The 15,629-nt window shown below is 39.2% G+C and overlaps 1 long non-coding RNA gene across 7 annotated transcripts; it reads right to left on the bottom strand.

The window, feature by feature from the left end:
• Nucleotides 1–1,265: 1,265 nt before the first annotated feature.
• On the bottom strand, nt 1,266–4,445 carry LOC141626616 (uncharacterized). Of its 7 annotated transcripts, none has more exons than XR_012536218.1 (4): nt 4,310–4,445; nt 3,142–4,233; nt 2,407–3,025; nt 1,266–2,282 (listed from the first exon to the last, which is right to left on the bottom strand). It is a non-coding gene; the product is annotated as an uncharacterized LOC141626616 (long non-coding RNA). The 7 variants fall into 7 exon arrangements; XR_012536216.1 differs by having other exon boundaries at nt 1,266–3,025; nt 3,142–3,173; nt 3,261–4,233; XR_012536217.1 differs by having other exon boundaries at nt 1,266–3,025; nt 3,142–3,299; nt 3,487–4,233.
• Between the last annotated feature and the right edge of the window lie 11,184 nt (nt 4,446–15,629).

Genomic DNA, 15,629 nt, shown 5'->3' with positions numbered 1-15,629 from the left:
TCTCCCTTACCTTGTCCCACCACTCTCCCGCAGCATCTCTCAAGTAGAACGCAGCTTGTTCCACTTTGAAGTACTCGGGACAATGAACCACATTCAAGATATTCTCCATCTCCCTATGCCAATTGTCGAGCAAAATTGGCGCATCGGTACCCATATACTCTTTTAGGTTGAAGCGGGCTATCGTAGTGCTCATCTTGATAAAGTCCACCCCGGCATCTTTGTCTTTCCCAAACTTCTTTAGGGCCTCGGTAAGCGCGTCTTGATGCTCAAGCATCTTGGTTATATCATCTACACTCATCTCCTGCGCCCTAGTGTACAAAGCAAATCTCTTTGGCGGCATATCTTTGAGCTATAAGAGAAGAGACAAACGTAAGCACATAGCCTACGGCTCAAAGCATATACGACCTCTACAGCCCACACTCGATCGAGTAACTACACCCACTCCATCGAGTAGAGGTCATTCGATCGAGTTGCCCACTTACTCGATCGAGTGCCTCAACTCTAGAACCTGACCAGAACGTACAACAAAACACACTCGATCGAGCCCCAAACGTACTCGATCGAGTAGCCCTCACTCGATCGAGTACACTCGATCGAGTACTCCACTTACTCGATCGAGTTCCCCAAACTAGCAGCTACTGCCCATCATTATCATATACCCACTCGATCGAGCTCAGTCCACTCGATCGAGTCCAACCTACTCGATCGAGTATCCCCCACTCGATCGAGTCATGCTAACTCTCTAGCTACCCGCATGCTTTAACTCAACAACTTTTCGCAACCAATATATGGATATATATACATAAAATGCAACATCTTATTCACATTTTACTATAATGCCACATTATAAATCATCCATCATGCAACATGCAACATGCAACATGCAACATCATTATTCGCAACATATCATCATATGAACTACTTCACCTTTTTCACCACATCCTCCATTCCTCCACAATCATCTATCCAACAAATCCATACAATACATCATCTAACATATGCAATAGAACATTAGTAAACATATAGCGATCCCATGACACCCCATAGTGACCGGTTCAAAGTTGTAGGGCGAGTTCGCGACTTTAGGATGTCTCCCAAGTCTTTGCATTAGCTCCTAACAACTCCTACCCGGGTTCATTTTAGTTTAACTCCCTAGATTCATTAGGTTCATTAGTTAGAGGTTCCAAAATCGTCCCTCTGATACCACTTTGTAACACCCTCATACACCATGGTGCCTTATCAAGACCAACTAAGGCATGGAAGTGCTACCATCTCGGTTACCCGAGGCTATGTATATCAAATTGACCATAAAAGGACATACTTAAATAAATGAATTTTAAGTGATTATATAACCAAAATCCCAAAACTGTAAAGTAAAATACATCTGTTCCAAAATATCAAACCAACTGAAAAGAAATATAAGTTCAAGACACATCGGAAGACTCTAATGACACGTGGTGACTCAATCCAAGCTATCCCTCGCGCAATCCATCTCATACCTGCTCAATAACTGCTTACCATCCCCGAATGGATCACCACAATTTTTAAAACAATTAACAGGGTCAGTTAGTGATTACACAATTCAAAATAAGCAAGATAACAATACATACGATTATCCAACTCCGTCACATCTCCACACACTTGACTACACACTAAAGTGTGTAGCCGTGCCAAAATATTCATCGCAACAGATATTCCACACCGCCAGTAACTACTACAAAACTCCTTATAGACATCAGACTTTTTTAGTAATGGACATCAGATACTCAAGCGATGTTAAGTTGAGTGATGTCCATTATAGGACCAATAGACATCGGACTTTATTTTAAATAGACATCGGAGTTTTACTAAAATCCGATGTCTATGTCATTTAGACATCAGATTTTTGAAAACTCTGATGTTGACTATAAACCATAGACATCAGACATCTAAAAATCCGATGTCTCTTTTAAAACATAGACATCGGATTTTAACAAAAAACTGATGTCTACTATTATTATTTTTAATAAAAAAAAACTATCACGCTATTGTTGCCCAAAACATTACTCATACACATGATCAAAAATCCATGATGATTCAATTATCAACAAATATTTGTATACACTCAATCAATTATCCGAAGTCAATTACAAAAAGATCTATAATTTAGAGAACTAACTTGTCAACAAAAATGAAAAAAATGCATAACATGCCGAGTCCAAGAGGAGAAACTACTTCCCGCTAGACAGCTCTAAATCTACTCATCTCCCATTGCACATGATTTGCTTGATTGTGAGAAAATACTTACAAAACATCAAAAGCACATAGAATCAGAATAACACAATCCATAAGATAAAAAAGGTTTTAAAAACAAAAAACACCACATGATTTATAGAAGTAATAAGTAGTCATGCTATTTTGACATACCCTAAAGAGTTTAGACTAGTAAATCAAGAGAAGAATGTTGATCAGATAGCAAACCCTCTACAGATAGCACAAATGACAATACTCACTATAGTCTTGCCTTTCCTGAATGGCAAAGCTTTTGGTACGGGTCCTCATGGTTCCTACATTCCCATAGAAGTACATGCCAAAATTTTTCCAAGTGAGTAAAATGTTGATTGCTATCTGCTTTGTAAATAGATACAATAAAGCCAATCCTAACCGAAAATGCGTATTATTTCTTAATCGTTCAAAACGCAAATCTAGAAAATTGGTGGAGGTGGCAACCCAAGTCACACATTGGAAAAGAAAAGGATTATTGCCTTGGTCACTTACCAGATCCCTCTCTTACCATAGCCATGGAGGCGGCAGTCCCATCACAAAGTATACCAAGTACACTTACCAAATCCCTCTCTCACATGCTTTAAGGTAGCTTCACATAGACAATAACCATTATATTAAACCAAACACTCATACATTCAACTTTTATCAGGGAGAAAATATATACCAGTATTTATTTGCAGATGCGGGCAACGCAACAAGTTTGCTCTTAGTTATGACTTTACAGCCCAATCTAATCGTGACTCATTTTAGAATGTCCTACCTGCAAATTTTAACAGCAACAAAGACCAACAATTAAACTTCCTAGGTTAATCTGATGTACACTAAAGAATTCTCAGACATAGTTCACTAATGAATGATAAAAGTGCAGCAACTCACTAAGCATTAGAATCCAAATGTGAAAGAGACATCTGAAAGAGATATTTAGATAGCAAGAATCACACTTAGGGCTTATAAACCATTAAACCATCGAAGAAATATTTTTCTGAAAAGCTAACCAAATAAACTGCTCATTAATCTGAGGGATAAATTGGAACCTGCAACAATAAAACACAATAATAGTAATAAGAAGGCTAAGAATAGCAATATGAGGCATAACATGAAACCTGTAACCAAACCATTTAACAAAACCACCGAGAGATAAACTTACAAAGCATTAAGCACCATTAACTACAACATAATGAGTTGCTAGAAAAGTACCCCTCAAGATGGACTATGACTCACCCATTTGCAACAACTATCCCTTGAAAAGAACTAGTAAAGTGCTAGTCCTAAAATATGTTGTTTGAAACTTTGTTGTCTGCTGAACTTCAAATATACCTTCAACTTGAGTGCGTGGTTGGTCCAAAAGCTACCATGTGCAATACATCCTAGACTTGCATAATTCAATGTAAGGGTGGTAACTTGTCTGTGCTGAAATTTCAGTTTACAACCCCCAGATCAGCAATGAAGCTCATTCACCGTGATTCAACATAGATTACCTCATCAGCTTATCACAACAGTTAAACCATAATGAACCCTAACTCTTATACCCAAAATTCCCAAATTATTATAAACCATAAGAGTAAAGTACACATATTTTCATTCCTAATCAAGTTTAATCGTGTATAGGAACCCTAAGATATAAACAAAAATCGTTTATTATGAAATTTAAAGGAAAATTTCAGAGTTTGGAGAAAAAGAAGTCAAACGTGCCAATACTGGAGGGGAAAAGAAAAAAACACAAAGCAAGGAACTTTCTATCAATTCAATAAACAAACAATTTCAGTTCGCCACCTTAGATACTGGTGTCGGATCGAAAGCTAATCAAAGGATAAATGGAATCTCATAATCAGAGTTTAGGGAATACCCAGTATTGAACGACATCAATATAAAAAAAATTAGTTCAATTAGAAGCTACGAAAACAAACCTTGAACATCGCCCATCTATTCTCAGCTATAACTCTTTCATCTCTTCTTTATCTCAACCAACTTTTTTTTCAACATAAATTGAAATCAGTACAAAGATTAAAATAAAATTGAGGGTTTCAAATATAGAAGAAGTTACCTTGACGGCAGGATCGTCGACGGCAGACATGTTGCAGGCGAGGTAGTCGAGTGGGCGTTGATTGCCGAAGGGGTAAGGAATAACTCACTAAATATTTAGGGAACTTGGTGATTTTAGGGTAATTTTGGAACACAAAATATCATTGAAGACGGACGATACCGTTTTCTCTCACAAAATACCCATTGAGAGATGAATAGGAAACACATGGGGGATGCCCCACCTTTTCCCCTCTCCCTTTTTGTGAGAGGTCACAAGTTTGTGACGGGATTAGCCCGTCACAAGCACGACTAGCTGATTTTGGAATTTAAATAGACATCAGACTTTCGAATGTAAGGTCAATTAAAAATGGATTAATAAATATCAGTTCTTAGAAAAAACTGATGTATATTGAATTGTATAGGCATCTGTTTTTTTCAAATCTCCTATGTCTATTATTTATGCATCAGTTTTTTAAAATCTCCGATGTTTATTTAGTGATGTCTATAATGATTTTTGTAGTAGTGAGTAGGGGACCGCAGCCATCCTACCAAAATCTCCGCTCATCAACTCCGAGCGAAAACCCAAGTTCCTTAATGTGCACATCCTCCTTGTGACGAGAACCACAAGGGGCGAATCAAGGGCGTGAAGCCACTCCCGCAAGTGACTCCATTCTGCCGAGGACGCCCCTCGCGAACCACAGACAAACACATCCAACCAACTATACAACGACAATTACCAATTACAATACCAATATGATAAAGATCAACAACATCACAACCATCACCAATCAACTATCAAATACAATGTAATCAATAACCGAATTGGGAAACCCTACCTGGAACCACCAAGATCATCACAATCGGCTATTCAAAACTGCTCCTCTACGAAACCACCTCCTATAATCACACAATCACATAATTACTATCTAACAATCACCATACTCCCAAAATCCCCCAAATTACCCAATTAGGGTTTCGACCAAAAACAATAAAACGAAATAAAAATCATACTAGAATCTTACCCACGATGCGACGGTCTGAACGGCGTAAAGATCACAACGATCTTATGACTCTAGCCCTTAAGATTTGATAGCAATAGGAGGAAGGGAAGTTACGTAGTTGTTCTCTTGTGTATATAATTTAGAAAACAGTGAAAAGTAAAAAAAAAAAAAATTGATAAAATAACTTTATATAACCTCCTCACGTTGATATCAAAACCCGGCGAAATAACCCGTAAAACCGGCTTAATCAATCGAGTAAGTCGAGTGCCCCCTACTCGATCGAGTGACGCCTACTCGATCAAGTACCCATCAGACAGTACACTGTTTTGAAACCAAAACTCACTTACTCAACAGAGTAAGCCTTACTCGATAGAGTACCCAACAGTACAGAAAACCGTAGTATTACAATTTGAAAGTGTCACATATGCATGGCGTTATGAGGTTTGGCAAGAGAGGAATGTTGAGCCTTAAATTTATAGGGTCTTATGAGATTTTTGATCAGATAGGTGAAGTGGTTTATCGGCTAGCTTTGCCACCAGCACTTGATCGGGTGCATTGTAACACCCACATATTTTGGGATCCGTAAAGGAACCTTGGGATGCGTGAGAAGACCCTCGGGTTTGATGATCCTACTCAGGAGTGAAGTATAGCTATAAAATGAACCGAGTATAACCTATACTTGACTTAGTGGAGTTGTTATAATGTCCGTCTATAGAAGAGTCTTCTTAAAACCGTCATAACTTGAGATATTGACATGGTATTGATGTGGTTCCAATTGGAGGTGATATCTTGTTCTCTTACTTATTCCAACAGTAGGTCACACGCCCAAAATGACCCAGAAACGAGTGAGATATGACTGTTTTACGAAAACTGGTCATTGTTGAGAACTGCGTTCTACTCGAGGCCGAGTGGATTGAACACTCGACCGAGTGAGGGTCACCCGATCGAGTGGACTCGGCACTCGACCGAGTGTTTGGCACTCGATCGAGTGCACTTAGGGCAGACGGGTTTTAAACCCGCAAACCTCTCTTCTCCTATTTCATTTCTATCTTCTTCCTTATCTCTCCAAACTCTCTCCCTTCTCTCTAAAACCCTCACAAACACCATATTAAAGGATTCAAGCTTGGATTAGAGGACTGCTCACCTTCTTCTTCATCGTTTTACCTTGTAAGTTGAGATCTACCTTTTTTCAAATCTTACGAACCAACAACACTATGTAACCAATACTGAGTAGGGAAACCCTACCTGGAATAGCAATCACCACAGACGAACTAGCAGCTAATCAGAATCTCTCCTCTACGAATCCTCCTCCTATAACATACACACATACAATTACCACCAATACTACACAAAACACCCAAAACCCCCAACATTACCTAATTAGGGTTTTAATGAAACTCAACCAAACGCTATAAAAATTATACGAGGAACTTACCCTTGACACGATGATCACAACGGCGTAAAGAACGAGATGATCCGACCAAACTAGCCTTGGCGTTTGCCAATAACACGAGAGATGCGAACAACGTAACTTCTAATCTCTTTGAAAGGTTTAAGAATGTTGAAAAAGAGTTTAAGAGATAATGACGAAAGCGTTTATATTAATCTCGCGTTATTAAAAAAAACCCGTCCAAATAAACCCATCAAACACACTTACTCAATCGAGTAAGTGACTTACTCGATCGAGTGATCCTTACTCGATCGAGTTCTTGATACGGTCGTTATGTACCAAAAATAAATACCTAAGTACTACTAACAGAAGTCAGCGGTAAGTAGGGTCGATCTCCACAGGGAGGCTATTTTGCTAATTATCTGTTTAACTCAGTCTGTCAGAATGTCACATAAATGGGGGTTTAAATTATTTTACTAAAACTATTAAGAGATTAAAAGAGAGAAATTAACAGTAAGAGAAGGGAACTAGGATTTCGGGTCATCAATAAACGTCAGTTAATCACAGCTAAGGTCACAGATCAGTCGATGTGTCGGTCTAAGGGGCAACGAATATCTCCTTTCGGTCTCAATTCGCCCTAAAATGCTATTAGCTTAACTTTCGCCCTCACTAAGCATCCTATTGTTCACTGCAGGTCTCACCCCTTCCAACCTTTCGGTTCAGGTCAAGGCTTACCTAAATTAAAAGGCTAATTGTGTCGACTAGACTAGCAGGATACAGTTAAAGCAGCGATTAACAACATAGACTACGACTACAACGACAGATCAAATAACCTAATTAGCAACTAACATCGGTCTATTGAATCACCTAATCCTAGCAGGAGAATTAGCTAGACATAATTAAATAAGGAGCAAGGAAGGGAAAGAAGTTACAGTAGAAAAGGATCCGGTAATTAGAGATGAATAAAGTAGCAGAGTAACAGTGTATTAGAATTATAAGAGATCCCGAGAGGGGAAGAGAAGAGAGTGCTACAAATGACGTCCTAATCTCCTATTTATAAGAAAATAGGAATTATTCAACCTAATGACGGAAATAAACTAAAAAGCCCAAGCCCGTAGAAGAATCCACTCGATCGAGTGATTTAAAACCACTCGATCGAGTAAACTAAAGCTTAAACCACTCGATCGAGTAGAAAATATACTCGATCGAGTAAATCCTAAAATGCAACTACTCGATCGAGTAGAAAAAGGACTCGATCGAACATAATTCTACTCGATCGAGTACTTTCCAACAAGACAATTTCTCGCTTTGCTTTGAACTTCAAACGGCTGCCATTTCTTCGTTACTTGGTCAAACAGGGTGATTCCGGTGGTTAGAAATCTAAGAGGACAAACTTTCATCTCCAATAGAAATCACCTGAATATCAGTTGTAGAACTCGAGATATGGCTCTTCAAAGTAGGCACTAATAATTTGAAGTTCTTCCTTTGCTCGCCTAGCTATCTTTCTTCTTTGCGCATCTCAAAATAGCTACATTTCCGCTCCAAATTCACTCTTCCTCCAAATGCATGCTAAACGGACGGTAAAAGGCTTGATTTCACTAGTTTCTGGTTCATTCCTGCAAATAAGACAAAACAAACCAAAGTAGCATATTCGGGGCATTTCGTAGCATAAACTACGATAAAAGCGTGGAAATACGTGCATGAAAAGGCCTAAAAAGACTATATAAAATGCATATATCAAATCTCCCCAAACCAAACCTTTACTCGTCCTCGAGTAAACTAAATGCAAACTAATGGAACGGTAAAGATAACTCAGAGCTAGCTACAAATGCCCACTTAAAACAATTTAATGCAACAAACTAACACTTATAGCAAACAGTCAAATGCAAACGAGTTGTAAGATGTTTATAATAAAGCTGAACCGTCGACTTTGCAAGACCTTTAATAATGGACACTCACGGGTCACTCTTCTCTCATGAAGCAAAGGGTAAGCATATGAATGTAAGAGAGGAAGAGAAATAGTCGCTCACCTAAACTACGACCTACACAACATGCATGCAACTAATATGATAGACAATTCTAGCTACCGTACACACATTCCAACCAAACAAGGTCCTGTCACAGCCGAAGGCTTACAAAAATATGGTAAAGTGAGGCAATGGGTAAGAAAAGGCAAAACATTTATTGGAATGTGGAGGTATAGGTGACCAAGCTAGTACCTAAACAGAACCATATGATAACATCCATTTCCAACTCAATTATGAAATTAAGCACAATGCCCTTCATTTGGCATAAAACTCACCAAACCGAACTGAAAAATACTCCTCAATAAATGTAAATAAAGCATAGGAGTGAAACCGTCTCATCAAACAACATCTTTTTTTTTCTTTTTTTTTTTCTATTTTTTTTTCGGTTTCTTCTTTTTCTTTTCTTTTCGAATTCCTTTTTTTCATTTTTCATTTTTCACGTTTTTTTTCATCAACCTCCTTTCTTCATAGATTACCAACTCCGAATCAATATAAAACAAGCCAAACTTGGCACAATAAATTATGTACCGCAAAGATAATCTAAACTAGCTTGACAAGGCAGGCTAAATTTGGATGTAGCTAAGGGTCAACAGGCAAATTTGGCTAATGTGGAGTTAAATGGGTAAAAATGAAAGAAAAGGGAATGTAAGCACCTCCCTGCATGTGACACCAACCACTAACCCGAATGTATGTAGGCAAAAAGCAATTGAATTTCATATATGTGCAAATTGATGAACATGATATGCAAGGAGTAACTACTTACAATCCTACATGAAACTGGTCACAAATGACACCAGTTTATACGGCTCTAATCCTTAGAATATATAAGTAGGTTGCCAAAATTTCAGGTCAAGTCTATTCGTTCAGCTAAATTTTAACATAAACTCGTAGATATGCAAAAGACAAAGCTAAAAGATAATAGTTTAATGCAAGGCTTAAGCAAAAAGACAATTGCAGTGCAATATCATCATAGAAATCTACCGTTCCGACTCAACCTATATGCTAAAATAAAGGTGAAATTTTTTGAATTTTAAATTTTTTGAATTTTTATGAGATTTTTGATTTTAATAAGAATAAACAACAATACATACGGAAATTAAACGTGACAACAGAAATGCAATAAAAACAAGATGCAGACACAGATATGGATGCATTACCTCCCCAAACCAAACCGTACAATGCCCCCATTGTACCAAAACATGGAAAGGAAACGCAAACTAAAAGAGAAAGAGAGTAAATGCGGAAAGCTCACAAGATTGCGCAAATAAGGGACCTCCCCAAACCAGCCAGCAACGTAGGAGGTCGCTAAACAGCTCAAATATCGTCACAGGAAGCGAATCCAAGCAAAGGGCGTCAAAAACAGCTCGGTCGAGAGGAATAGTGGTCGATCGAGTAATTTTTTTTTTTTTTTTTTTTTCAGGTACTCGATCGAGTGAAATAAGTACTCGATCGAGTGATTTCAGCAGCAAAAGCTCTCGATCGAGTACAAAAAGTACTCGATCGAGTGATCGATGTATTTCGCAAAACGCAATAAAAGTAGCCCGCAAAACTGACAAAGCAACTATACTGATATAGTTTATGGTATGAAAACCATTTATTACAACTGAAATGAAATAGAAAAAGAAAAACAAAATCTCCGGGTTGCCTCCCAGGTAGCGCTAGCTTCAGTCAGGTCCCAGCTCGACCTTCTTTTCTTCGAGCCTCTCTAAACAGTCATAATCAAAACAGCTCAAAGCGCGCAGCATTAAATCATAAATCTGCGCATGTGCTACACAAAAATGTAAGTAGCACCACAGTGGAATAAAAATATAGGAAATAAAAATGTTTAACTGTTTAAGTCTAACAAATTTCCTATGAGAGCTCCTAAATTTATCCACAAAATAGAGGAGCTCGGGAGCAATTGTCAATAAATTAAGGTCTCGATTCAGATTAGCAATTTTGACATGACAAGTACGGTGCAAAGCAGTTAAATTAATTAACCGTCTGGGAGGGGGCATATTATTGAAATACGAAGCATGAGTAATATGAGGCATTTTACTATTCAAACAAACAATAATAGAATTATCTTTAACTACCTCGGGTTGGTTGCTCTCAAAAATGGAATCATAGATAAAGGAATTTATTACCTCTTCCGTGCTAGGAGCAATTACCGACTCAGCTGCTTCCTCATCACCCTCCTCAATGGAATCCATCCCGTAAATCACAGCCTCATGTGCATCCAACTCAGCTTTGAATAAGGGAGGCTCACCGTAACCGTTATCATCATCAAAACCGTCATCTAGAACAAATCCACATGACGAATTATTGCTCTCATTGCGATTCGATCGATCGAGTAGAATTGTTACTCGATCGACCACTTCCTTCCTGATTTTCACTCGATCGAGTAGACATATCACTCTATCGAGAACTTTCTTCTGGAAATTCACTCGATCGACTAATATAAGTCACTCGATCGAGTGATTCTTCTTGTACAGCGCTGAAATCTTCGTGTAAGCTATTGAAATATGATAGAAATTCGTCATCTGAGTCATAAAGATCATCCTCAGCATTGGGCAACACGGGTTCTTCATGGGAAAAACCGCTCTCAGTAACGTATACCTCTTCTGGTTGCCAACTATCAGACTCAGCAGCTAACTGAGCAATTACAGACTCGAGCTTATCAAATCGCGAAAAAGTGCGTCTATCATTTTCTTGCGCTTGGAATGCAAGTGTCTCCAACAAAGATTTCAGCTCCGCAATCTCTTCTTCTTGTATATCAGGAGGATCTTGTTGCGGTGGCCATTGATAGGGTGGATGTGGCGTAGGAGAAGTGCAGTAATTACCACAACCCCAAGATTTCTTCCTTTCCCAACTAGCAGGTTTTTCAGATTGGGCTTCAAACTGAGCGGTTAGTCGGGAGACAGATGTCATCTCGGCAAAAGGGATCGAAGGTACTCAAGCCTTCCCTTCGATAATCTCCCTCGGTAGCCTGTCTAATAAACCTGTAGGCCTATCAAAACAGCACTAAAGAAAAAGATAAGAACAGCCTCAAGGTACTTAGTCTTCCCTTGAGGCGAAAGACAAACAAAATAAAACAGATAAAAGCGTCGCCTCCCCGGCAACGTTGCCAAAATTTGATACGGTCGTTATGTACCAAAAATAAATACCTAAGTACTACTAACAAAAGTCAGCGGTAAGTAGGGTCTATTTCCACAGGGAGGCTATTTTGCTAATTATCTGTTTAACTCAGTCTGTCAGAATGTCACAGAAATGGGGGTTTAAATTATTTTACTAAAACTATTAAGAGATTAAAAGAGAGAAATTAACAGTAAGAGAAGGGAACTAGGATTTTGGGTCATCAATAAACGTCAGTTAATCACAGCTAAGGTCACAGATCAGTCGATGTGTCGGTCTAAGGGGCAACGAATATCTCCTTTCGGTCTCAATTCGCCCTAAAATGCTATTAGCTTAATTTTCGCCCTCACTAAGCATCCTATTGTTCACTGCAGGTCTCACCCCTTCCAACCTTTCGGTAGGTCAAGGCTTACCTAAATTAAAAGGCTAATTGTGTCGACTCAACTAGCAGGATACAGTTAAAGCAGCAATTAACAACATAGACTACAACGACAGATCTAATAACCTAATTAGCAACTAACATCGGTCTATTGAATCACCTAATCCAAGCAGGAGAATTAGCTAGACATAATTAAATAAGGAGCAAGGAAGAGAGAAAGAACAATAACATAAACATAAATTAAAGAGGAAAAGGAAGGGAAAGAAGTTACAGTAGAAAAGGATCGGGAAATTAGAGATGAATAAAGTAGCAGAGTAACAGTGTATTAGAATTATAAGAGATCCCGAGAGGGGAGGAGAAGAGAGAGATACAAATGACGTCCTACTCTCCTATTTATAAGAAGATAGGAATTATTCAACCTAATGACGGAAATAAACTAAAAAGCCCAAGCCCGTAGAATCCACTCGATCGAGTGATTTAAAACCACTCGATCGAGTAAAATAAAGCTTAAACCACTCGATCGAGTAGAAAATCTACTCGATCGAGTAAATCCTAAAATGCAACTACTCGATCGAGTAGAAAAAGGACTCGATCGAACATAATTCTACTCGATCGAGTACTTTCCAGCGCACAATTTTCTGCTTTGCGCACTGAACTTCAAACGGCTGCCATTTCTTCGTTACTTGGTCAAACAGGGTGATTCCGGTGGCATTAGAAAGCTAAGATGACAAACTTTCATTTCCAATAGAAATGACCTGAATATCAGTTGGAGAAATCGAGATATGGCTCTTCAAAGTAGGCACTAGTAAGTTGAAGTTCTTCCTTTGCTCGCCTAGCTATCTTTCTTCTTTGCGCATCTCAAAATAGCTACATTTCCGCTCCAAATTCACTCTTCCTCCAAATGCATGCTAAACGGACGGTAAAAGGCTTGATTTCACTACTTTCTGGTTTATTCCTGCAAATAAGACAAAACAAACCAAAGTAGCATATTCGGGGCATTTCGTAGCATAAACTACGATAAAAGCGTGGAAATACGTGCATGAAAAGGCCTAAAAAGACTATATAAAATGCACGTATCAGTTCCCAACTTACTCGATCGAGTACCCTATAGGCAGATTACTGTTTTGCATAAGAACCTACTTACTCGATAGAGTACTCATAGACCTAGAAAACCGTAGTATTACAGTCTTCCCTCCTTAAAAAGAACTTCGTCCCCGAAGTTCAATCCATAGACAACAACAAAACACACCATCACCATCCTGACACAACAACATAACCACAACTCAAAACAAAACTCAAAACACACCTCCCAAAACAACACTCAATCCGACTCAAGACAACAACTAACTGTGTTAAAACCAACATAAAACATATAAAAACTCTATGCGACCATCTCCTACCCCCCTAAAAGAAACATGGTTACGTCCCCGTAAACACACATACCTGATCAAAAAGAGACGGATACCGCTCCCTCATAGCCTCCTCCGCCTCCCAAGTAGCCTCCTTAACCTCACGGTTAGACCAAAGAACCTTAAGCAACACTGTTTCCCCATGTCTAGTTTTCCTAACCTTGCGGTCAAGAATTTATGTCGGTACTTCAAAGATAAGACAAGGACTCATCCAACTCGATGTTCTCCACATCTAACACATATGAAGAATCACTCACATACTTCCGCAGTTGAAACACATGAAACACAATATGCACTCTATCCAAAGCAGCTGGTAAATCTAACCGGTAAGCTACCTTACCTACACGATCCAAAATCTCATAAGGGCCAATAAACTTCTAGATCAGCTTTCCTTTCTTACCAAATCTCATGACCCCACGCATAGGAGACACCTTCAACAGAACCTTGTCCCCTACCTGAAACTCTATGTGACGATGATGTAAATCTACATAACTCTTTTGTCGATCCTGAGCCGCTTTCATCTTTTGTCTAATCAGCTTAACCTGTTCAACCATCTCCTGTACCATCTGTGGTCCCAAAACCACGGCCTCAGCTCTATCATCCCAGCAAATCAGACTCCTACATCTCCTCTCATACAAAGCCTCAAACGGTGCCATACCAATACTCGTGTGATAGCTATTGTTATAATAAAACTCAATCAGGTCCAACCTCTCCTCCCAGCTACCACCAAAATCCATAACACAAGCTCGCAACATATCCTCCAAAGTCTTGATGGTCCTCTCTGTCTGGCCATCTCTCGCAGGATGAAATGCAGTACTCATCTTGAAGGTAGTTCCCATCAACTTTTGCAACTCTTTCCAAAATCGTGATATGAACCTCGCATCTCTATCGGACACTATATCCTTAGGCACCCCATGCAAACGAACCACATGCTTCCTATAAGCCAAAGCTAACTGTATCTTTGTCCAAGTATCTTTTATCGGCACAAAAAGAGCTGACTTGGTCAATCGATCCACTATAACCCATATCATGTTGTTACCCTATTGACTCCGCGGCAAACCCACTATAAAATCCATAAAAATGGACTCCCACTTCCACTCAGGTACCTCAAGAGACTGAATCTTACCTTGTGGTCGTCGCTGCTCCCCTCTAACTCTCTGACATGTCAAACAACGAGCCACAAACTCAGCTATTTCCTTCTTCATCCCAGGCCACCAAAAAGTCTTCTTCAAATCTTTATATAACGAGTCACCTCCTGGATGTACCAAATATGGTGTGCAATGAGCCTTTGTCATGATCATCTTTTTAATTCCTCATCATTGGGTACACACCATCTACCATCGAATCTCACACTGCTATCTGTATGAAAAGAGAATCTAGACACCATCCCTTGCTCTACTCCAGCCCTCCACTCCTCAATCTTAGGATCCAACGTCTGTTTCCTGCGAATATCATCATAAAGGTCTGGCTCCACTCTCAAGTCCCCTCTAGCATCCCCTTTCTGTATCATATGTATCCCCATCTTTCCCACCTCATCTCTCAACCTCATCAAAGACATAGCTGTGCAAAGAGAATGCACACTCTTCCTGCTCAACGCATCTGCAACCATATTAGCCTTCCCATCATGGTATATAATATCCATGTCATAATCCCCAATCAGCTCCATCCACCTTCTCTGTCTCATTTTCAACTCCTTTTGAGTGAAGATGTACTTGAGGCTCTTGTGATCTGAAAACACCTTAAAGGTCGCCCCATAAAGATAGTGCCTCCAAATCTTGAGAGCAAACACAACTGCACCCAACTCTAAATCATGTGTCGGATAGTTCTCCTCATAATGCTTCAGTTGCCTAGAAGCATATGCAATCACTTTCCCGTTCTGCATCAACACACATCCCAAACCATTCTTTGAGACATCTGTATACACCTCAATGTTCTCACTCCCTTCAGGTAATGCTAAGATTGGAGCTGTGGTCAAACGCTCCTTTAATGTTTGGAACGCCGTCTCACAACTTTTATCCCAAT

Source organism: Silene latifolia, chromosome Y (assembly GCF_048544455.1).
Source record: "Silene latifolia isolate original U9 population chromosome Y, ASM4854445v1, whole genome shotgun sequence".
Taxonomy (NCBI): domain Eukaryota; kingdom Viridiplantae; phylum Streptophyta; class Magnoliopsida; order Caryophyllales; family Caryophyllaceae; genus Silene; species Silene latifolia.
Note: the sequence above shows the minus strand (reverse complement) of the source record. Positions and strands in the feature narration are given on the sequence as shown.